The sequence below is a fragment of the Mustela putorius genome, unplaced genomic scaffold, assembly GCF_011764305.1.
Source record: "Mustela putorius furo isolate JIRA1106 unplaced genomic scaffold, ASM1176430v1.1 tig00000407_pilon_pilon_pilon, whole genome shotgun sequence".
In the NCBI taxonomy this organism is placed as follows: Eukaryota; Metazoa; Chordata; class Mammalia; order Carnivora; family Mustelidae; genus Mustela; species Mustela putorius.
The window spans coordinates 6,182,762-6,206,025 of record NW_025421373.1 but is presented as its reverse complement, the minus strand read 5'-3'; the positions used below and the strand labels follow the sequence as shown (position 1 = coordinate 6,206,025).

The following is a 23,264-nucleotide window of genomic DNA, read 5'->3' as shown; positions in this document are numbered from 1 at the left end:
ATATTTGCCAGATGCACTAATCAGCCACTACAGCCCTTTCTGCAAATAAAAGCCCAACCTACATTTGTGGGTCTTGGCTATTCTTACAATTACTATTTGCCTGAAATAGTAGTTTCTGTCTGATGTTTACTTATTGGGATGCTGATGTAATGCGCAAGATGGAACTTATTTTTCAAAGGAGGTCCAACACCAGGGAAGGAAACCAATAGCTGCATTTTCATTCTCTCCGCTCTGCAACATTAGCCGCAGTTCCTTTGAGTCCCTCATCTGGCACAAACCTGTCCTTTGGCCTCTTCCATGACTGGCCTAGAGAAGTGAACCAGTTTCTTAGCAAGACCCAACAGAGAGGGTTTTGCTATCCACCAATCTAAAAATGGAGTCCATGTTCTCACCCTAGGGTCCTATCAACTAGGAAGAGATGCAGAGGCAGAAATACCAAACTGAGGAAAATGGTGGTGTGTAAGGAAACGCTGGTGTCCAGGAGGACGAATACTGTAGGGCTTTTAGGACTGCAAATCTCACCCTTGCATAAAGGACACATAAAGGACATAGTCATTTCTTCCCTTCCTCTATGGGTTTAAGGAAGAAAGTTTAAACCATTAAGTCTCCAGATAGATCCGAAAAAGTCGTGAGCCTAAATGCCGAAATGGAGAACAAAGAAATCACATTTTAGCTTTTCAAGCTTAAATCCAGGGCCAACTCTTCAGAGAAATAGTACATTTGGAATCCGAGTAAGTATATTTTTCCCCCTGTGTTTTATTCATCTATGTCATGTGTTTATGAGCAGAAAAATGAATCAGAAAACTCGGAGACCTGTGGGGAATTCAGGGATCCTGGAAGTTCCTGCTTCTCAGAGATTCTATGTGGAATAAGGTTAAGAGCACAGGCTTACAGGACAGAGAGAATTGAATCCAGATTCAAAATTGCTCCAAGTCTTAATAGACATGCAAACTCGGGCAAATAATTTAAACTTTTTTGAGCCTACTTTTTGGCATCTGTAAAGAAAGGATAACTGGGAACAGTGCTAAGTCTGTTCAATGGCTGTTTATTGAGTGTCTACTATATACCAGGCACTGCTGTTGGCCCTGGAGATACAGTGAATGAGACAAGGTCCTGGCTCAGATAAAGCTTGCATTCCAACTGGTGAGACAACCAATAAAAAAATAAATCAAAACTCTATTTCACACAGAATGGGAGTAATGCAACAGAGTGCCTAGTGAGGGGTCATTTTTGATTATATGGTCAGGGAGGAGAGGGCCTATGCAGGTCTGGAGGCAGCTTCCAGGCAGAGGGGAGGCCCTACTCTGGGCTACCGCTTGGCATGTCCCAGAACAGAAAGGATAGTATGTCTGCATACAGAGAGTGAGGGCGATGAGTCGCAGCAGAGGAGGTCATCTGAGAGGCAGGTTGGGGCAAAGAGCCTGGTTACATTCAAATGGCAGTGAGAAATCCCCAGTTGCGAACTGTTAGGTGACATGACTTGATTTGTGTCTTTATTTATTTTTTATTATTTATTTATAAATCACTTAATAAACTTATAAATAAATAAATAAATAAATAAATAAATGGAAGCAGTCTCCCACCAGTCAGCTGCCGCACAGGTGGACGGAGGGCATAGGACTTACAGACTCAGTTGCTGTTGCGAGGAAGAAAGAACGAAGGTCTTGAGGTTTTTGGAATGAGCCTTTAGGTGGGGTGTGTGAGTCTGGAACTCTGTGGAGAGCAAGGCTGGAGACATCAATTCAGGAGATAGCACACAGATCTTATCTGGAGCCAGATAAGATCTCCCCAGGAGGGAGAATAGCTAGAGAAGAAGACTCAAGATCAAGGCCTGGGGCAACATGATAAAACACTGAATATTAGTCGTTGTTATTATTTTCAGTACACTGGGAAGGAGGATGTTGGCCAATCATTGTTATAAGCATTGCTTTATCCATCCATCTACCCAGGCATCTCTCCATCCATTCATACCATAAACGCTCACTGAGCACATTCGTGAGTGACAGTAGAGAAAACAATGTAATTATCGGTCAAAATGTGAGCTCTAGAGCCAGACTTTTCTCTTTAAACCCCAGCTCCATCTGGAACCTTAGAGAATTTGATTAATCACATTGTACCATTTCTCCCTCTACAAAAGGGAATGTAGTGTGTTGAACAACCCCCAAAAGACATGTCCATGTCCTAGACCTGTGAATGTAACCTTCTTTGGCAAAAGGGTCTTTGCAGGTGTAATTACACGGAGGATCTCAAGAGGAGATCATCTTAGATTATCTGCGTAGCCTAAACGACAAGTGTCCATATAAGAGAAACACAAAGGAGAGACATGCAGACATAAGCGAAGACACAAACACACAGAGAAGAGGATGCTGGGAAGACAGAGATACAGACTGGAGTGAAACAGCTACAAGGAATGTCAACAGCTTCCAGAAGCTGGAAGAGGCAAGGAAGGATTCTCCCCAGGAGCCTCCAGAGGGAGCATGACCCTGCCAACACCTAAATGTCAGACTTCTGGCCTCCAGAACTATGAGAGAATAAGTTTCTGTCATTTAGCCACCAAGTCTGTGGCAGTTTGTTATAGCAGCCCCAGGAAATGAATAGGGAAATCATAACAGTGTGTGCCTCACTGACTTGTGAGGAGAATTAAATGAGAGAACATACGTAAAGCATCTAGAACAGTGCCTGCCAAATAGGGAACATTCAAATGATTTTAAATTTTAAATTTTATCCATGTACTGGACATATCCATGTACTGGGAAGGAGAATGCAAGATCCTGAGGAACGGGGGAAAGACAGAACATGCTGAGAGACTCTGAAAATAAAGATGGCGCCCGGAAGCTGAGCAGGCGAGGTACCCGAAGGGGGAAGGGTACTGAGATGCCACAAATTGCTGAACACTGTTCCCAGCATTCCCCAATAAAGAAATCAATAAGCCTTATAACTGCTCAGGTTTCTGAAGAGGAGTAGTAGGTCCGGAGAAGGGTTAATGCAATTTTTTACAGTATCTTCCTCAGCCCGCGCCGTCTCATTGCCTGCTCTCTCATGAGAACCCATGTTGATGAGGACACTCTGAGCAGATTTTCTGGGGACAGCTGTCTCTTCCTCTAGCCTAATGATATGGGGAATAGGGGTGACCAGGGCCGGGTGGGGGTAGAGAGTGGGCAGTGAAAAACTGTGGAGGAAAATGATGCCAATTTTGTACACTGAGTGATTTTGTAATAATATTTGCATGGCTGCTTTAGCCTGGGAAGTTAATTTTCTTCACCAAGAGACCCGTATAGCACAATCTAGTTTTACCCAAATCTCTATAAAATAACACTGTGCCAAAAGGCGGGTGAGGGGGAATCCAACTGAAACACAGCTGAAATCAGACATTTTATAAGTGTCCGTTGGCCAACACACAAAAATGTGAAGAGCTTATTGACATCTTGCTTTATTAAACTCTGCTCCGTTCTCATCTTCATAGGTAGAGGAAAAAAAACATTCAAATACTTGAAGAGAGTTAGTGAGCACCTGCATATGCAAATACAAGGAGTGTCAGGGTGAGGAACCTCCCTGAGTGTGCAACTTGTAGGCACCAACCCAAGATACTATGGCTAATCTGAAACACACGTGCCTCTCTACTCTCTGGAAAGAGACTTGAGGAATACTGGGATTACAGTATCACCCCAGGACACGTATGTAGGACAAGGAGGTTCACATCAGACAGGCATCTGTAAAGTGCTAGCCTTTGGTGAAAGGGGCAAAAAAAGCCAGCGTTAATTCTGCCTTATCCCTAGGTATGCCAAGATCTTGTCAGGAGTGCCTGGTAGCCAGACCAGGCCCCAAGAGAGCAAAGCTCCCAGGCACCTGCTCCCCCACCCATCTCCTTTCTCTGGATGCCTAGAGGCCTCCCTATGAGGCAGCCTAGTCCCCACACTGTCTCCTGACTATACCATGTTCCAAAGATACCCCCTCTCCTACTCTGCCCAGCACAACTTCTATTCCCTCAGCAGGCAAATCTCTGCCAGAGGGTTGACTTTGGACTTGCACAGCACTATGGAGGCCCCTGTTCAGGGTAGGGGTCCTATTCTGCATTGTATCCATGTGTCTTTATTTTTAGCAAAGCAGATGATCACTCTTCAGAGGCCAGAACAACAGAGCATGTATACACAATTTGGTGGCAGGAGCAGACTTAGTCTAGTGTATGCAAAGCCAAGTACTAGAACTGTCCAGATGTTGATAAAAAGGAGACCACTGGTGGCTCAGCTCAAATCCAATTCCACTCTTGCTAAAAACTTCAAAGGACACAGCCTGGGAAACGTTCTGTTAAGAGCCACATATACCATGGAACTCTCCGCCACCGCCCCCAACACCAGGAGGATGTTAAAACACTGTAGATCTTACCTAAAATGAGCTAAATTTGCTTTCAACCTGGAGGCAAAGGATTGGGTAGTGGTCTTTCAAGAACTTGCAAGTCCTTAGGAGTTTGTGATTTTTTTATCCTCAAGTGAATAGCTACGCATTTCAGGCTGCTTGCCCACTCCCATGCTATTATTTCACCAAAAGCCTGTAACAACAGTGTGTGCCAAACTAGTCCTCTGTGCTGTGAAGTCAGTTCCCCACGCCTTGCTTCTCCAAAACCTCTTCATGTGTCCTAGAGTGCTTTACGAACCACAGAAACACTTTAAAACCTAAAAACAAATAATCCAAGAATAACTTAATCAGCCAGATGTTCAATGCTATCTGCTTTCATTGGATTGCTTCATAAGGAGAGCTAATTCTTAAGTTTCTGACTTTCTGCAAGTTAATAACCCAGTCACTGTTCGCTCAATGTATTCACATAGGTAATGCGTGCGTCCAGGAGCCAGGTGCTCTGAGTAAAAGGATTGTTGGGGCACCTGGGTGGCTCAGTGGGTTAAGCCTCTCCCTTCAGTTCAGTTCATGATCTCAGGGTCCTGGGATCAAGCCCCGCATCGGGCTTTCTGCTCAGTGGGGAGCCTGCTTCCCCCCCATCTCTGCCTGCCTCTCTTCCTGCTTGTTATCTCTCTCTCTGTGTCAGGTAAATAAATAAAATCTTTAAAAAAAAAAATAGAAAAGAAAAGAAAGGGGATTGTTTGCTGCCCCACTGAGAATGTGGGATGGAGAGGACTCCAGTGGCATCGGAGAGAGGCCATAGCTGGGGCAGGCCTCTTCCCGGAGCTGGAGAGACTTGAAAGACAAATGTGTCTTCTCCGCACACTAAGTGCCTCAACAAGCCATCGCCAGGCTCAGTGGCCTTATCGGACCACAAAGGGTCTCTTCAACGACTGACTTTTCAAACCGTAAATGCTCCCAGTGTTTTCTTGAACACATTTGTAAACAGAATGCAGAGCTCTTTAGACCATGGGCATTCGGAGCATAATCCAATGGCCTACCTGGCTTTCAGTCCTGTCTCTGCCCAGCACTACAGAACCACAGGAAAGGAATTCCTTCCCAACTCTCTCTTTATCCCATTTCTAGTATACACATAGTATAAAATTGGGAATTTAAAAATTTTAAATCCCATAAAAGGATCCATCATTGTATATGCAACTTATGCGTAGGCCCAAAGAACAACACAATTGATGTCAAATCAATAAATAAATCAGGAATAATCTGAGAAAATACTTTTACACTTTGATTTCCTTAAAGGAACATTATACACATTTTCCCCCACTATCATTTAATTTGGCACACGCCTAATGAGTGTTGAGGAAATCAAATTAAGTGTTCCTTTTCCTCTGTTCTTTACTAATAGGGGAGAATATTTATTTAACCTTTCTAGGTACATCATGATTCATTCAAAAAGCCAAGGGGGTACACAGATCTTCCTCCTCACCCGCCTGAGTCTTACACCATTGCCACTGAGGACAACAGTCCTGCAAATCTAGCCACTGCAGATGTGATTCTAGTTCCAGTTGTGCTAGAAAGAGGCAAGTTCTCCAGTTTTCTGGGCCTCAGGTTCCCCCAGTGTGGAATTAGCAAGTCTGAATGCATCACTCCTTCCAGAACATAGAGGAGGGGAGACTCTGCAGGATCTCCTTCCTTTGCGCCCTGGCAACTTGACCTTGCATGTGAACTACAGATGTATCACCTGAAACAAGTGAACAGATGAAAAGGCAGACATCCTGAAAGATTCCTTAAAGTGGGAACAGGGAGGTGAGAGGCTGCTCCCAGCAGTCCAGAGCTTTTCATCCAAAGCTGAATGCAAGCTTCGGCGGGGTCGGCTAAAAAGTCCTGCTTTGTGCACTACTGGGCTGTCACAGAATTTGACAAGAGGCTTATTCATTTCTCGACACACTAACCGAAGGACCCGCTACTTGGTAGCAGACATTGTCACTGAGGGGTTTGCATACATACCTCAGGATCTTTTCTCATTCCTCCAATCTTGTAGAAGAGGAAATCGAGGCTTCAATATTTCTAGTGATCTGACCAGTGAGTTTTCTGCACGGCTAGGACTCCAGCCAAAGCCTCTGACCCCAATTCCAGAAACCTTCTTTTCCCTCTTGGCTGCCTCGGCCGGCGCCAGGCACCAGGTTCACGACCCGCTGCCAGCAGCACTTCTGCCAGGCACCAGGTTCACGACCCGCTGCCAGCAGCAGGCACCTCTCCTGGGCGACCAAGACGACACTTCCCTCCACCACATGCAGACTCCCTCTCCACCCCCTCTCCTAACCTCTGCTTCCCTCCTACTGTCCCAGGAAGGGAGATGCCAGCTTTTTTCTTTCCTTGCACCTGTTCCTGTTTACCTCTGGCTTCTTCCCTCCCCAACACCCCTTATCTTGTCTTCGTTCTCTCTCACTGCTCTTTCATTTAGCATACATGCCTGGGAAGGGGATTTGGGGGACATTCCTGAATAAACCTTCCCACAACACTACCACCTCCTCAAAATACCCACCAGATTATTTTTAACTGGTACATTTCTGGATCCAGTGTCTAAACACCTGACTTCAATCGTCTTGGCAATCACTCTCTCCATCATCCCTTGAACCTGGCTCCCATGACCATCCTTGACAGACACTGTTCTCAGTCTTTGTGAAGGCTGGCCCTTCTCAGACATTCCTGCCTCTACCCGTCTGCCTACCTCCCTAGGGGCTTGCCTGCCGCATCCTACATGGTACTATGAAGACACTTCTAAAGGCAAAAGAAAGATTAAAAACTCTCCAGTCTCCAAGTCTGTCTTGCTAGCAATTCAGCCTCTCTTTGGGTTTGGTACTGACCTTTTGTGGATTCATCTTCCTTGGGATGCTTCCCCTTCTGACTGGTGCAGTAAGAGGGCCCTGAGACCACATTCCAACAGAGACACCTCCTCCACCCCCGACACACTCACACCATAGTCTAAGTTACTTAGGCCCACGTGACCTAGGCCAGGGGAGTATCTGCAGCTCTGTGTTATCTTGTCCTACCAGGTCTGGGACAACACTGAGTCCAATCAGCAGGTGGTGGGAAGAGGGAGGTCATGGAGTGTGGCCTCTGCCTCTCTTCCTGAGGAAGCTAGCAGGCGGCTGGTGCAGGTTTTATCCGGGCATGAGTAAGATATGGTCCTAAAGAAACAAGCCCAGGGCAGCGTGAGGAGTGTGCCAAGAGGTTCTGTAGAGCCAAGTCCAAAGGTGGGATGGCTCAACCTGGGAAAGAAAGATGGAGAATCACAGAGGCCGAGACCCTTGAGCTGGATCTTGAAGAGTGAGAAGTGGTTCACCAGGAAGACCAGGGAAGAAAGGATCTTCCAGGACCTCACTCCTCCCACTGCTATCCTCGGCAAATCAGCATTATAGAGGCGAGAGTACAAGAGGTCAGGAGGTCTACAGCTCCTGTGCGTATGTGGGGGGGGGGGCATGGGGGGAGGTGTTAGGGGACATAGCAGGAAAGAAGTCTGGGGAGGCACATGGGATTTGGAATTTATTCTGCATCCTGGGAGCCACAGATAGGTTTCACAAGGGGAGGAGACTGACAGGCCCGGGAGACTGAGGAGAAGTGGGAAGAGGGAGGAGAGGTCCGCAAGGGTTTCTCTAGGTTGTCGCAGGTTTGCGGAATGTTAAACTCCAAGCACCCTACTTGGATCACCTGTGTATTCCCACGCCCCCCCCTCCAGGTGATCTTCGCTTCTTCTTCAAGTCCAAGTAGCGCCCTTACTTCAGGGCCGTGTCTAAAGAACTCTTCTTTTCTTCCCACTGCCTGCTGCCAGACTTCTTCCCACAGACCTCCTGGGCCCACCTTATGACAATAACCTCCTCCCTGGGCGACTCACCTCCTCCCTCTCCCAGTTTCTTGCTACCAGAGATCAGATTCATGTCCCTAAAGCACAAAGCAACAGTCCCTAGCTCAAAAATCCCAAATATTTCCCTACCAGCGGCAGAACTAAGAGCCCCCAAGACCTCAGGCCAGCCTCTTCTTCCGTCCTATCTCCGGGGCCACATCCACACTCAGGATCAAGCCCTCCGCCCCTCAGTGCTCCCCCACAGAGCCTTTCAGATCTCCTCAGTCAAAAGTGACTTCTTTCTCCTCTGTCCTTCTAAAGTGTTTTTGTTTGGACCACTCTCCAGGTGCCTTACTTATGAAATCAACCCTTCACCCAATAAGTTCGGGGTGCCTGTGACATGCCCCAGGTGTGTGGGTTCGGGTCGCAGCTGTCAGTAGACTCTTCTCACTTCTCCTGACAGACTGAAACTCTGGCAAGGAGGGGGCCTCTGCGTATCCCCAGGAGCCTCTGAGGGCCCATGCAAGGCAAACCACAGGTACTCCAAAACTAAAATGGTTGAAATGAATAGAGAAATTATCGTAAGTATCCTTAAATAGTAAACTGCCTTAAGTGCATGCAAAATCAATTTTAATGACAAAGATTTAAAGTATAATTCAATATTTTTCCAGGAGCATATTAACTATGTCAAGGGAAGGTGCATTTATATGCTTTCCATGGTTCTGATTCTTCCCCTCCCAGCGCATCCCCCTGCTTCCCCCCCCACCGCCGTCTGCCCACCCCCCATACCACTATGTGGTTGTTAGTGGAGCACCAGTTCTTAGCCCATCCACTGGAAGAAGGAGTTGACGAAGCTAGAACAACCACCTACAGCCAGGGGTGTGTTCTGAGACATTCTATTCTGCCCCCACAAGCAACCCTCCCACACCACACCTGTCAACCTGGACCTACTTGACCCCCACCCAGAAGCCACAGACAGGGGAAAAGCTGGCCCCGTAGGAACAGCAGGCTCCTGAAGCCCAAGTCCAGGGCAGGATGTGGGAGACCCCACTGGGTAAGGACTAGCAGCCCTGAAAGTCCCGGGGAGCTCTCTCTAGAAGCAGATCCACAGTATCACTCTCTGCAGCCACGGAGGGACCCCCTCCAGCTTCATCAGGCTTTGTCAGGGAAAACACATCCACCCAAAACACCTACCTCTGTGGGAGGCAGCGGCCAGGCCAGCTGCAGGAGATGGATGTGGCTCCTTCCCCCCCAGCAGTCCCCCACCTCCAGTCCCCGTGCACGGTGGCAGGGCTGCTGCTCTGGAACGCCCCCGTGCCTGCCATTCCTGCCTCAGCGACCAGCCCATGCCAGACCTGCCCTCTTTACACTCCACTGTCTCTTATCAAGGTCTCTGCGTTGACCAGGCCTCTGAGGACAGTCTTCTGGCAAACTCCAGCCACGGACCCTGGACCCTCCCCCTACTCAATTTACCATTGCCGGAAGACGAGCAACCCGAAGACCTGAAACATCAAACCTGAGAGGGAGAGGGTAAGGGAAGAGAAGCCAGAGAGAGAGAGAAAGGAGAAGGCCAGGTTTTTAGGAGGAACTCGACTTCACAGGGAAACCAGGATTTCCTCATGTGTACGTTTCCCCATCTCCCTGGGAGATGCCAACACTGCCCCCCAAAGATGTCCTTGCTTTTTGCGCGCCCCCTCCATTCCCTTGAGCGCGCGTCCCTTCCGCGGGCAGAGCCCCGGGCGAGAGGTGAGGAAGCGCGGGAGCCTGGACCCCACGGCAATACCTGAGGCCAGAGCACCTGAGTACCTCCGCCCTGGGGGAGAGGACCAGGCGACGGCCCAGGTACGGGGGACCCAGGGCGCGGGCCCAGGCAGGGGCGCCTGGCCCTGTCCTGAGTGTGCCCGGCAGTGCGGCTCGGGTCATCTCGCTGTCGCTGGCCCTCTTCCCGCGGCCGCGTCCTGACCGCCCCCGGCCGGATACGAGGGGAGTTCGAGCCGCCCCAGCCCGGGTTCGGCGCCCCACACACCGCCTCGCCGGGGCTGGGGTTCCCGCACCGGGATTTGTCACTAAACTTTCCCGGGCCCGCTCGGTCTCGGGGGGGGGGGGGGGTGTCACACCGCCCCTCCCCCGCCCATCCGAAGCCCCGCGTCCCCGCCCCTGCGGGACGGTCGCTTCACCTGTGCGCGGCTCCGCGGAGCCTTCCGCTGCCGCTCCTCGCGCGTCCGCGGACCCAGGCGCCGCCCCGTGGGTCCCCGCGTTGCCGCCGCCGCCGCCGCCGCTGCTGCTTCCACCGCCGGTGCCGCCGGTGCCGCCGCCGCCGCGCCTGCCCGGAGCTGCAGCGCCGCGGTTCGCCCTCCGCGGCGGGAGGCGCAATCTCCGGCGCCCGCGGCTCGGCGGGTCCCCGCAGCCGCCACCCCACCGCGTCTCGCTGCCCGCGGCCGGCACGCACCGGCGCCGCGAGCCTGCTCCTCGCCCAGCTCTCCCAGCTGCGCGGCGCTGGGGATCCACCGAGCCTCCAGGATGGGCGGGGATTCCCTCCCTCTGGCAGCTTCGAGGGGCGGGAACTCCCTTCCCGGAGTGACAGGGACGGGGGGCGGGGATTCCCCTGCAGGAATGACAGGGTGGGCGGGGATTCCCCCGGGCGAGGCGCGCCGCGTGCCGCGTCCCTCCGGGCGAGCCCGGAGTCCCGGTGCGCTGTCTTCAGAAACCTGGGGATCCTGGGAGGAAAGGATCCGGGGAGATGGCAGCTCAGAATTTCCAGCTGGCGGGGCCTGGGGCGCCATCTAGGTGGAGAAAGAGAGAGCTAGGGGACTTGAAGTTGCCTTTGCCTTGCGTCCAGAAAAATGTCAGTTGCCCTACGCAGCATGGGGTGGGGAGGCCAAAGGAGATGGGGGAAGGACTAACCACCCACATCAAGAAACGTTTGGCCTCTGGTTCTTCTGATACCCAAGTTGATTTAACACTGGTATGGGAATTTCAAGAAATTGGGGGGGGGACCCTCTTGGCACCTCAGAGCTGCTTAATCCCCCAGTTAAGCTCCTGAGAGAAATTCTCAGAGACGAAGTCCTATGGCCTTGGTGTGGTGGTTTTGGTCCCTGGGACAACTAGCCACGAGCCCCTGCCTGAGTGGACTGTGAGAGCTAATGCCAATCGCCCTTGGCCTTATTCCAGGTCAGTCGAGGAACAGAAGCTCAGGCTTTTTGGATCCTTCATTCCCGTGGATTTTCAGGAAGCCCTTCAAATATTTTTGGTTCTTTTTTTGTCATCCTTGTCATTCTGCCTACCACAGGGAGAGGATGATAAGAACATAATAGGGAGACTGCACAGCTCTGCAAATTAAGCTCTCTTAAGAGGAAAAAGCTGGTCTTTTTCAAGTGCTAGCAGATAAGAGTTAAAAACATATGAAAAATTACAAAACCTGGGATAATGAATAGTTGAATAATGCTTTTGACATTTTCTGCAGAGCAGTAATTGGAAATCTTTGCTTTGGGGGGATGGGGATGGGCATGGGGTGGGGCAGGGATCCGCTGCAGCTGTGCCCAGCAAGGCAATAAGCTCTGGTCTCTCAGAAGAACAAACAGACATAAATCATTTGCACAGATTGTGCAGAGCTGTCCCACAACATCAGAGGCCAGGGGAGTCCCAAGGCATTCTAAGATGGTATTTTCATGGGGGAGTGCTTGGATCGCTGTTCTTCAGCTTTTATAATTATCAGACCACTGATCAATGTCTGCATAAATCCAAGCTTCCTATAGTATAAGCTGTACAGTCTTGGGCACCGAACTTCTCTCTTCCTATCTGTAAAAAGAAAATACCTACCACCCAGGATTGTAGGGATTGGCAGTGACACAGCTAATCAGCACAGCACTTAGGAGGTGCTCGATGAAATGACAACCATTACCCAGGAAGGTACCACTGAGACACCAAAGAAAAATCCTCTGGAATCAAACAGGGGTGGGGCTTTCAGTTTGTTTCATAGTCTCAGTCCCACATTCCACCACTCTCTTCCTATCACATGAACCATAAAAAGGCAAAACCTGTCTTCTCAGCCTCTGCACCCAGCACTACCTCCTTCAGCACCCACTGAAAGTTTGCTGAATAAATGAATATGTAAATGAACTTCTCATTCCAACCGTAAGCATGGCTCTTCCTTACCCAGTGCATCCCTAGCTCCTTCATTCCAGCCATGCATTCCTAACCTGCAAATTGTTTCCTCTGCCAGAACGACATTCTCACACTTCTGTGTCTGTTGAAATCCCAAAGAGTTAAATGTCACCCATTCTGGGAAGCCTTCTCTGATCACTGGCACCAACATCAGGTTTCTTCTCCTCCATTAATCTTTCTGTAAGTTGCTGATATAACCCTTGTCAGGTTGTATTAAGTTGTAGGAATCATAGTGTTTGCTCACACATTTCCAGTTTGTGAGTTCCTGAAGGAAAGAGAACCTAGGTCTTACTATTCATGTTCCCAAATCTGGCATGGCATAGTGCACAACCCCTAATGGCCACTCAATAAAAATTTGCTAAATTAAAAGGAATCATTAAATATACAGATATATATGTTATATGTGTTATATGCAGGCATAAATATTATATATAAATATTATTTATGCATATATAATATTTTCTCATCTGTCTCTTTCAAACATGGCTGTGCTGGCCAGCTTAAAATATTTCTAGTTTCAATCACTTTCATCCAATATTTTCCAGATAGTTTTTGGCAAGTTCTTGCTGCTAAAAATAGCTCAGCTCTCAAGGGTCAATCAAATGCATGGAAATTTTCTTTTGCCCTTGCAGTCTTGCCAGTTTAGAAAGCTCACAACTGAGGGCATTTATTTTCCAGTGTTTGAAGATCAAAATGTAAATTTTTCCTGCCCCCTTGTTAAATATTTAGTCACAGATTAGTACTTCTATCCAGGTTGCCATTTTAATTTATTGCTCATAATATACATGATTTGGAGGAAGAGGTTGGATTTAGAAAATCTAAGGTTTAAATGAGGAGGTTAAATTCATGAACCAAGAAAAAAAAAATGTATTCTTCTGGGCCATAATCTATCAATGATAGGTAAAAGAATGCAGCGTACTTTAGGGGAGTCCAAGGAGAGTACCAAGGGCTGCAGCGGCATTTGGTTTCCCTCTCTGTGAAGAAGAAACACCCCCCACCAGGCAGCTCTAACTGAACTGGAAGTTTCATCACCAACTCAGATGAAATCTCGAAGGTTGCTTCCCATCTTTCCAGCTGCTCTTCCAAGTGTGTTGGGAGGAGAAGGAGTCTTCGTCAACAACTGGCTCAATTCCCTTCCTCCTCCCAACCTCTGTGGGTTCATTTTATCTCCAAAACAGATTCTAGCTTCCCGTTTACCCAACTAATTAGCCTCCCTTTTTCTCCTCTGGAAATTCCTGGCCACTAACTCTTCCATTCAGGAGCTCACATTGGAATGAGCCATCATCCCCTGACCAAGGAAGGGTTTAAGAAGAGCAAATAAGGAACAATGACAGTCAAGCATCTGTACATTAGATCCTAATTTGGAATGTGTTTAAAGATCAGCAGAAGATTTGAAAATTCAGATACCATCATCCCCTGAGGTCATCATGTGCTGAATCTGCAGGACAGCTCTGGTTATTGCGCATTTAACCTGCACCCTGTGATTGACTTGGGCGGCCCACAGAACATATTCAAAGAAATATTGAAATAGAGTGACTTTAAAAATGGGAAGGAGCCCGAGTTAGATCATACTCTGGAGTTTGGTCATAGTGTTGATGGATTTTATTTTAAACCTTGATGAAAATTTTGTAATATTTATTCCATCTCAGACCATATATTTTTTAGCCAGGATACAAAATGGACCTACAGGTGATGTATCCTGTTTTCAATTACTTGTTTAGGGGAAAGATTCAAATACTTTTCATCCTGTGTATATTGAAAAAGATGAGTTTCACTGTGTCCACGAGCATGACATTGGTACTTATGCAAATGTGTTTTGTTGTTTTCAGTGTTGTACAATATTATGGCACATGCAGAATTTATGAATTTCTCCTAGGGGACTGCCCCATACAGAGTATACTATCTCTCCTTCTATTTATTTAGGCAGCTAAATCGTCTATTTTTTTTATCTTTGACTCAGGCTTTCATTTATACTATGTAAGCATGGTTGCCAGGGTAATTTTTTTTAATAAAATTTTTGGCAGGAAAGAATGAATTATACACTAGCAAGTACAGACCAGATATTGCTTATTATTTTCACAATTTATATAGATGATGCAATAATTCTGTCCAGTGCTGAATTACCCTATATGCTCAGGGCACCAGTAAAACCAGGCTACTGAAGAAAGAGAGAGAGGTTCAGCTTTGATTAACATAACCAGTACTGTGCTATCAGCATATCTAAAGAGAAGAGAAGCTATGTTAGTTCCACATATGCATAGGTTTTGTTTTCTAGTTGTCCAGTGACTTTTTTTTTTTTTAATTTACACAAGACAGGACATGGAGATCTTCTTGGGGCTTCTTGGGGCTTGGGGCTTCGATCATATTGGAACACTTCCCAGAAGTTGGGAAGCTTGTATCCTTCCCCTGTGGCTCTTCTAATTCAGTCAAATCACCGTGCATCTAAATTGGTAGACCATTTAGGTAAGATATTTCCTAACTCCTCATTTTGTGCACAACACATTCTCATTCCTAACTCCTATCTCCCCTGCTGATTATTCTCCTTGTTCGGTTCTGCTCTACTTACTAATGAAAAGGCATCATTCTAAGTCAATCATATGCTATTTTTACTTCATCAGATACTTCCACTTCCAGATATCTTCATTTAATAATCTCCAAAAAAGCAATTATAAAAATAAACATATTACTAGTCTCTCTCTCTGTTTTTTTTTTTTAATTATTGTTGCTGTTGTTTCTTTTTCTTAATTTTATGTTCACTCCTTATTGTCTCTTTTGTCAATCTCAGCACCTGTCTTACTGGGACAGCTGAAATGGACACGGAAATAAAAGCCAGGCAATGATATCCAGCCTACAAAGCCACAGATCAGTGCTGTGTTCTGCGGCCAATCACAGTAACTCAGTAAAGTGCGGGGTTACCTAAGGCAAACTTCTCTCAAGTGGGGAAAATAATACCTGCCTCTGAAGATCTCATTAGTTTTTTGAATCCCCAATGAAACCATAGATGCAAAAATACTTGGAAAAAATCAAAGCTCTCTCCAAATGAGAAAAGTTGAGAGCAATAGCTTTTGGATGGCAATTTCAGTTTGTCACAGAAAATACATGACTGAGATGATTTGCATTTCATCTCAGTATACAGTAAGAATCACCAAGGGCAGTAGATAAGGCAGTCGATAAATCATCATTAACAACTTATTTGCATGATGTATGAATTAGTAGGGCCAAACACAAGAAATGCATCTTGCCTCTCTGCTGGGTTCAGCAGTGATATACTGGTCAATGAAAGCCACAGAAAGCAGAACCTTTGAATAAACAATACATGGGCTTGAAAAAAGTCAGTCATTGTCTATTGGAAAATACATAAGAACAGCTTATTTTTGTTTGTTTTAGCAGATGCTAATAGTGATCTCCTTCTTTCTAATTGCCCATCTGAGTGGGTTCCTCTAAGTCTGCTCTTGAAAAGAAGCCCAGAAATCATGATCTTGGTTGGTCTTTATTTAAGTCACAAGGTTCTTCTTATTTCTGGTTAATAGAAAACCATTAAAAAATATTTAAATGCTCATTTTCTCTATTTGTTAAATTTTTTTCATTAATCCAGGGAGCAGTGAATCCTCTTTTCTGCTTTACTATGTACTTATCAACAAAACAAATAACCTAAATTGCTTTTAAATAATTTGTTTTTGCAACTTAGACGATCAGACCACCTGGAAATTGAGAAGAAACAAAAGAATGAAAGCCAACACAAGCGGACAAGAGCTCAGAATTCTAGAGCCCAAAGGAGACTCCTTAGGAATCAACTTGTCCTACTTTGGAAATCTGTCCATCATTTTGGAAATGCTAATTCTGCCTATTGAATGCCTGGTTTTTCAGAATCAAGATGATGCATCTCAGGATAATGGGCTCTGAGGACGGAGAGCCCGACTTCAAGGACTGAGGGCATCCACGTTCCCTCAGTGGGCATCCGTGCACCCTTCAAAGGGTGCACACAGATCTCTGTCTCGTGCCAGAGTAGAGGAAATATTCTCCACAGAAGGCAGCAGACCTATAAATTAATTCCTTATGATAAATTCCAAATGCTCCTTAAAGAATGATGTTTTTCTTATTAAAGTCTTTTGAGATTGTACCATCAGTCAGAATGTCACGGGCTTATCAATATTGTATCTCCAGCATGAATTTGCAAGAAAGTGCTTCTAGAGACCAAAAAAGTTCACAGAAAATGCAGTAATACAGAGCGTCGTATACCAGGGTTTCCCAACATTTGCTCCTTTGGCATGCACATATTTCTCTAACAAGGACTCACAATCTATTCCAAAACCGAACTTTTTTTTTTTTCTGGAGGTTTTTTTTTTTTTTTTTTTTTCCCTGGAGTTTTTTTCTGGATTTTTTTCTGGTTTCTGGTGGGCCCCACCAGGGTGAGGTCAGAGAGGTGCCTAGGGTACAAAATATAGAGAAACACTCACTCTTAGGGTTGGGCACTCACTGTCTGGGCTGCGCCTAACCCTGGCAGTGAGGACCAGCTTAATTTTTTTTTAAGATTTTATTTATTTATTTGCCAGAGAGCGAGTGAGAGAGAAAGAGTGAATATACAAGCAGGGGGAGCTGCAGGGAGAGGGAGAAGCAGGTTCCCCGCTGAGCAAGGATCCCGATGTGTAACTCGATCCCAGGACCCCAGGATCATGACCTGAGCAAATGCCCAACCAACCGAGCCACCCAGGTATCCCAGGCGCGCCTTAATTGTGTGCCCCAGGTACCACTCTTGTCTCGTTCTAGCCCTGGCGATGGTTCCTATGCTCGCTGCCCTGCCTCCTGCCTCATGGATGACCACACACATGCTGCGGAACAGAACGGTCAACACTTCGCAGACCATCAGCAGAGGCAGGCCTTGCCCCACCATGTCCGCTTTTTGTTTTTTACACCTCAACGGCACTGGGGTAAGTTTGAATGCTCAGCAGCCTCCAAGACACACTGGAGGTGTAAATGCGACTTCTTCACCTTTGCATTAGTCCATTCCTACTATGAGCCTTTTTTTAGTGATCTGCCACTTGCCATGCTCTCAGATCTATGATATTCTGTCCCCACTCCAATGCAGTTTCCTCTCTCTAGACAATGGGCTCTCCCAACTCAATCATCAACAAGCACCCCCTTCCTCACCCTCTTCGCTAACACGCTTTCCTTCAGACTCTCACCCTCCAGTGAAGACACAGCTTCCCCTGCTGCTCTTTCCAGTGGAGGCTTTGGTTACAACAAACATCACCTTACAGCTCAAGGTCAGGAATGGTGTGAGGACCCCCATGCTTTGGGTCTTTGGCCTATCATTTCCATCACTCTCCTATCTAAACTATTTTGTGCCTTGGTTGGAACCACCTGAAAACTACATTCCAGGATGCAACTGGCCTTTCCCTGCACCAATGCCTGATGCTGAAGCACTGATGGGAAACCAAACCCAAAACCATACCTGGGTAGACAGTGAATTCCTGGTTGACTATCGCAACCAGCTCTAAACAATGTCTCTAGCCAGCCCATTCCCCTATTTATGCACTAAGTGTTTCAAACCTTCCTCACCATGTTAAGTTTCTGACTCCTCCTGCCTTATCCTTGTCTTACCTTCTCTTTATCTTAAGATGACCTTCCTTTCTAATTCTCAGATAAAATCAGTTATGAGATAGGAGCTCTCTTAACTCCCTACTTTCAGATTAAGAGATTTTCCCCAAATCAACATCCCCCTTACTCTTCCTTCTTTCAGGGGTCATCCCTCTACTTGGATATCCTGCAGGTGCCTCATACTATGTAAGTATGAACTGAATTTGTGCTCTTCCCCCCCAAAATTCTCTTCTATTATTAACCATCCTGGTAAATAGAGCTCTAATATTCCCACTTGTACAAACCCAGTGCCTCAGTGTCTCTCACTTCTAGTCTCCAAAAAGCACATCCTTTCAATTCTTTTTCAAGTACCTGTAGGCTCTGTCACTCTGGGCCATGCCACCTTTATCTTTTGTCTACACCAGGGGCTGGCAATTAGTTTTTATTGGAACACAGCCATGATCATTCATTTATGGGTTGTCCGTGGCTGCTTGCACTTCAAGGGCAGAATCAAGCAGTTGCCACAAAAACCATACGGCCCACAGAGCAAAAAATATTTACCTTCTGGTCCTTTACAGAGGAAGTTTGCCAATGTGACCCTTGTTCTACACTATTGCCGGAACCTCCTGAAAGCACCCCACACCAAGCCTGGTATTCTGTTTTCAGGCTCATGCCCCTTAGTATAACTGGTCATACTTTAAAAGTCTCCTATCACTGGGGTACTTCCTGGGTGGCTCAGTGGGTTAAGCCTCTGCCTTTGGCTCAGGTCATGATCTCAGGGTCCTGGGATCGAGTCCCGCATTGGGCTCTCTGCTCAGCGGGGAGCCTGCTTTCCCCTCTCTCTCTCTCTCTGCCTGTCTCTCTGCCTACTTGTGATCTCTCTCTCTCTCAAATAAATAAATAAAATCTTAAAAAAAAAAAGTCCCCTATCACTATGCCTGGAATTTTCAGTGCAGGAACATCATGCTTGGGATGAAATGCAGTGTGTCTAGCCTGGTTTGCTTGGCCCCACGTGACTGGCCCTTTCTACTGGTCATTCTCATTTTGTACCACTCTGCCTCTTGCTTGCCAAACCCAGAAGTGCTATCTGCCTTTCAGATTCACGCACTGTGCTTTCATTCTACAGAATCTGGAAAATTTTGTTTCCTCCTCCTTGGAGGCTCTTTTTCTTCCACGATTTGCCCCTCATCCCATTCATCCTTGTTCCTCAGGTTTCTGTCTCGTCGCCACTTCCTCCAGGAAGCCTTCCCTTTCTCCCAGGTTGAGTGCCCTATTTCATGGCACCATGCATTTTTCTTTTAAAGCATTTGTCTTGATTGCTCTTCATTCTTTGTGAATTTTTTTTAACATTTTCTTTAAAAAAAAAACTATTTAAAAATATAGACTGTGGGTATTCTGGTAGAAAATCTTTGTCTATCTGATTCAGAAATGTAATATTTAGTTCTTGACGTAGTGCCTGGCACAAGATAAGTACTCAGGAAATATTTGTTGGATGAATAGCAAAAGCATAATAAGGTGCTCATGGTACTGGGAGGTAATATACACAGACCATTTAGTTAATCACCCTTATACTGGCAAATTTGTATTATTATGCTTTTACTTTGCATTGCTGCTGGACTGCTTGATTTAACAACAACAGAAAAGATACCTAAAAAGCATTGTATTCCTGTAACATGTAACATGAATTGTTCTTTAATGGATTTCCTGTTGGCTGTTTATAACAAACATATTTGACTTTTCATAGTGTGAGACCTCTACAAACCAATACATCCAATCCTGGGAGCCCAAAGTCACATCCACTAACATGTGTTTCCTAGGCTAGATAGTCCCTGCTTGTCCTCCAGAGCTACTTCCCACCATTTATTCTGCTCTGTCCTCAGGAAGCTGACCTCCTATTGTGTTCCTCCTTGTTTCTTGCCTTCTGGCTAGGGCACCACCAATGGGAGATCTGAAGCAGGAGAGCAAGAAGGCATTGATCTCTCTGGCTCCTCATTGGGGCTGTGGTTTGACAGTGACTCTGCTCTTCTGCCTGAGCTCCTAGCTCCTATCAGGGAACTGCTCTAACCTATAACTCTTACCAGACCCTTTCTCTGTAGGGACTCCTTTCTCTTGCTTATTCTGGCCTACAGTAATTCCAGCTCCCTGCAGTTGCTAGCCTTGGCATGCTTCATTATCCCTTCTTGTTTTGCTTAACTTGTCCACACCTCTGTCAATTAAAATCTCCCCAATTATTCCTGTGTGAGTGCGCTGTCTGTTTTCTGATAGGACCCTGACTCATACAATTCCGTTGCCTAAATAAATATAATGAAATCACATCAAGAGGTGCTCATGTGCTCCTCTAGATCTCTCAGCTACCTCTCAGACAGTCTGCGTGCTCGGCTGATATGAGCTTAGGTGCCATTTTCCCCATTTCTCAGGGAGACAGCAGGAGTCTGGAAGCACTCAAAGTAAGAGATGTATCCACAGTTCCAAAGCTTGGTGATGGCAGAGTCAAAGCTACACCTCAATTCTGAAACTTACACATCAAATTCAGAGCTATATCTTGGCTACTTCCATCCCAGATTACTGCCAGAATCTGAACAGCTAGGATCCTTTATAAATCATTCTTGGTGACAAACCTCTCTGTAGTGAGTCTAATCCAGGTGAACTCTGAAGCTGGTGGGTGTGCAGTTGGCTCTGTGCCCCAATTTGGAGCAGGTCTGGGACGCATTCCCAGATGGCTCTTGGATGCCATTACTTTTTCTGGCTGCATTCCTGGGGGAGGTGGGAAAACACACATAGGTCTCCTAGCTGCAAACCCAAGCAAAGAGCACATTGTTGTATCTTTAGCAAATGATAGCACACAAACAGAAAGCCAAAGGAGTAGAGAGACATAGCTACCCAGCTGAACTAATTCACCCTTTGGAGCTAAGGGGCAGCCAGTATAGAAGATTCTCTATCCTCTTCTTAAAAGAAAGTACCCAAGGCTTTGAGCAAATCACAGACAACCCTTCATTCTACCTCTCAGTTTCCTCCCCCAGAAAATGGAGTTTCCTCCTCTGGAAAATTGGTAGAAAGGAGAGCACTTACCTATTAACATGAGCAAAAACCTCCATGGGCCTTAATTTTAAAGCCTCAAATACAAAACTACTATTGACTTTCCTCTTTGGTGAGGGGCAGAAGGCAGCTCCCATAGACGGGCAGTATGAGTCATAGTTTAAAGCATGGACTCTGCAACCAGACTACCTAGGTTCGTATCCCACTTCTGCCACTAACTAGCTGTGTGATCTTGGGAAAGTAACTTAACCGAACTTCTCTGTGCTTCTGTTTCCTTGTCTGTAAAATGGGAATAATGGTAGTATCTCTCTCATATGGTTTACATGAAGATTATTTGAGTGATTATAAGCAAAGCATTTTGCATAGAGCCTAGTAAGACTACCTATATAAGGTAGTTGAATAAAGTTGTTTCAGGAATTATCCATGTTTCTTTAGACAGATACGTCTGAAGTATTGAACTGTTCCATGATTTTTCATCACTTTTTGCTTGGGGCCCAAATAACTTCTAGGGTGAAATAACAGATCCTAGCGAAGCTGGCTAGCTGTGCCAATCATTAAATCAAGGGAATTTGGCTTGTGTCTTAACTTCTGTCAGGAAGAGAATATACCTGGGATGCTACTAATTGGAAAAGCACATTCTGATACATGACTCAGCCTGGCAAACTCATCAGTTATGCCCTCAGAAGAAGGGGGAGCCCAGCCTTACCTGATGCAAGACTGATGGGTTGTCTTTTAAGCAGGCCATCCATCACTGATAACCAAAGGCCTGATGTGAGTCCCTATCCATCATTCACAAAAAAGCCTTGGGGTCTCCATCCCACAAGGTAGCACATTTTTGCACTTCTCAATGGTTGAATTCGTGTGTGTTCTTCTCCTGTCTTCTTATATTTCCTGTTGGAAGTCAGCAACCAGCCCAGTTTTCCATAAGTAAGCTATGGTTTTCTCAACTGGCTCCCAACTAAAACACAGGTCCTCTAGGCCTGAGGAGGAGCTCAGTGTCTATAGCAGGTTCTCCTCCTCTTAGGGAAGTCCTGATGGAGTGATGTCTTTAATGAAACCATTTCAGTTCCCCTGAGAAGTCAAGAGTTCGTGAGGGTGACTGTCCTTTCGGAGCTCAGTAATACTGGACAATTTTTACTGAGTACTCACTGTTTGCTAGGCACTATGCCAAACACTTTACATAACATTCTCATTTATTCTCAGAATCATCCTATGAGAGAGCACAAAAGTTCATTATCTGAGTCCCTGGAGCAGCAGTGTCCTATAGAAATGTCACATGAGTCACAAATGTGGCCACACATGCCATTTTGAGTTTTCTAGTAGACACATTATAAAAAGTAAAAAGAAACAAGAGGAGCTCATTTTAATGATATGTTTTAACCCTATGTATTTTAAAATTGGCATTTCGACATGTAATCCATATAAAAGCTATTAATGAGATATATTACATTCTGCTTTTTGTACTAAGTATTCAAAATCCAAATTCCAATTAATAAATGTAGAAAGAATGAGGGGAATAGGAAATCATCATGTCAGACAGCACAGTAATAACTGTTGCATGCAAGTTCCATCTATGAATGCTAAAATTGGAGAATGAGAATTTGAGGGAAAATGGGGTATTTGCAAACTCTGAACTATCTCTCAAGATTTTATGAATCTCAAAGGAAGAAACAGTAACTTTGTAGTGGAGAAACTCTGCAAATATCATCTCCACAGTGAGCAGTATTAACATCCTCACAATAGGACATATCAATATCATGTACCCCAGATAGGATGTTCAGAGAAGATCTCACTTTTGAGAGCTTGCCAAAAATCTATAACCTCAGTATAATTGTGGGAAAGCATCAGAAGTGTCTCAAATTGAGAATTAGCATATAAAATAACTGGTTAATACTTTTCCAAAATGTCAAGATCATAAAAGACAAGGAAAGACCAAGGAACTTTCACAGGTGGGGGAGGGGGAGATCAAGGAGGTAAAAGATCAGTGCAATGGGAGGGGGGCAGGGCTGGATCAGATCCTGATGCAGAAAAACGACATCAGTGAAAAAAAACTGGTACGATTTGAATAAGGTGTGTACTTCAGTTAAAAAATCATGTACCGGGGTGCCTGAGTGGCTCAGAGGGTTAAGTCTCTGCCTTCGGCTCAGGTCATGATCTCAAGGTCCTGGGATCGAGCCCCAAATAGGGCTGTCTGCTCAGTAGGGAGCCTACTTCTCCCTTTCTCTGCTTACTTGTGATTTCTGTCAAATAAATAAATAAAATCTTAAAAAAAAAATCATGTGCCAGTGTTATT

General features: G+C 45.9%; 1 protein-coding gene across 4 annotated transcripts in view; it reads right to left on the bottom strand.

Moving 5' to 3' along the window:
* PDZD2 (PDZ domain containing 2) overlaps nt 1-10,740 on the bottom strand; it is a 349,162-nt gene extending 338,422 nt beyond the window's left edge. For 2 of the 4 annotated variants that reach the window (XM_045079441.1, XM_045079444.1), the window contains exon 1: nt 10,372-10,738. The gene's annotated coding sequence lies outside the window, so the exon portion shown is untranslated. Of the gene's footprint in view, nt 1-10,371 lie in introns of all 4 variants that reach the window. The other 2 variants (XM_045079443.1, XM_045079442.1) reach the window with 2 other exon arrangements.
* Between the last annotated feature and the right edge of the window lie 12,524 nt (nt 10,741-23,264).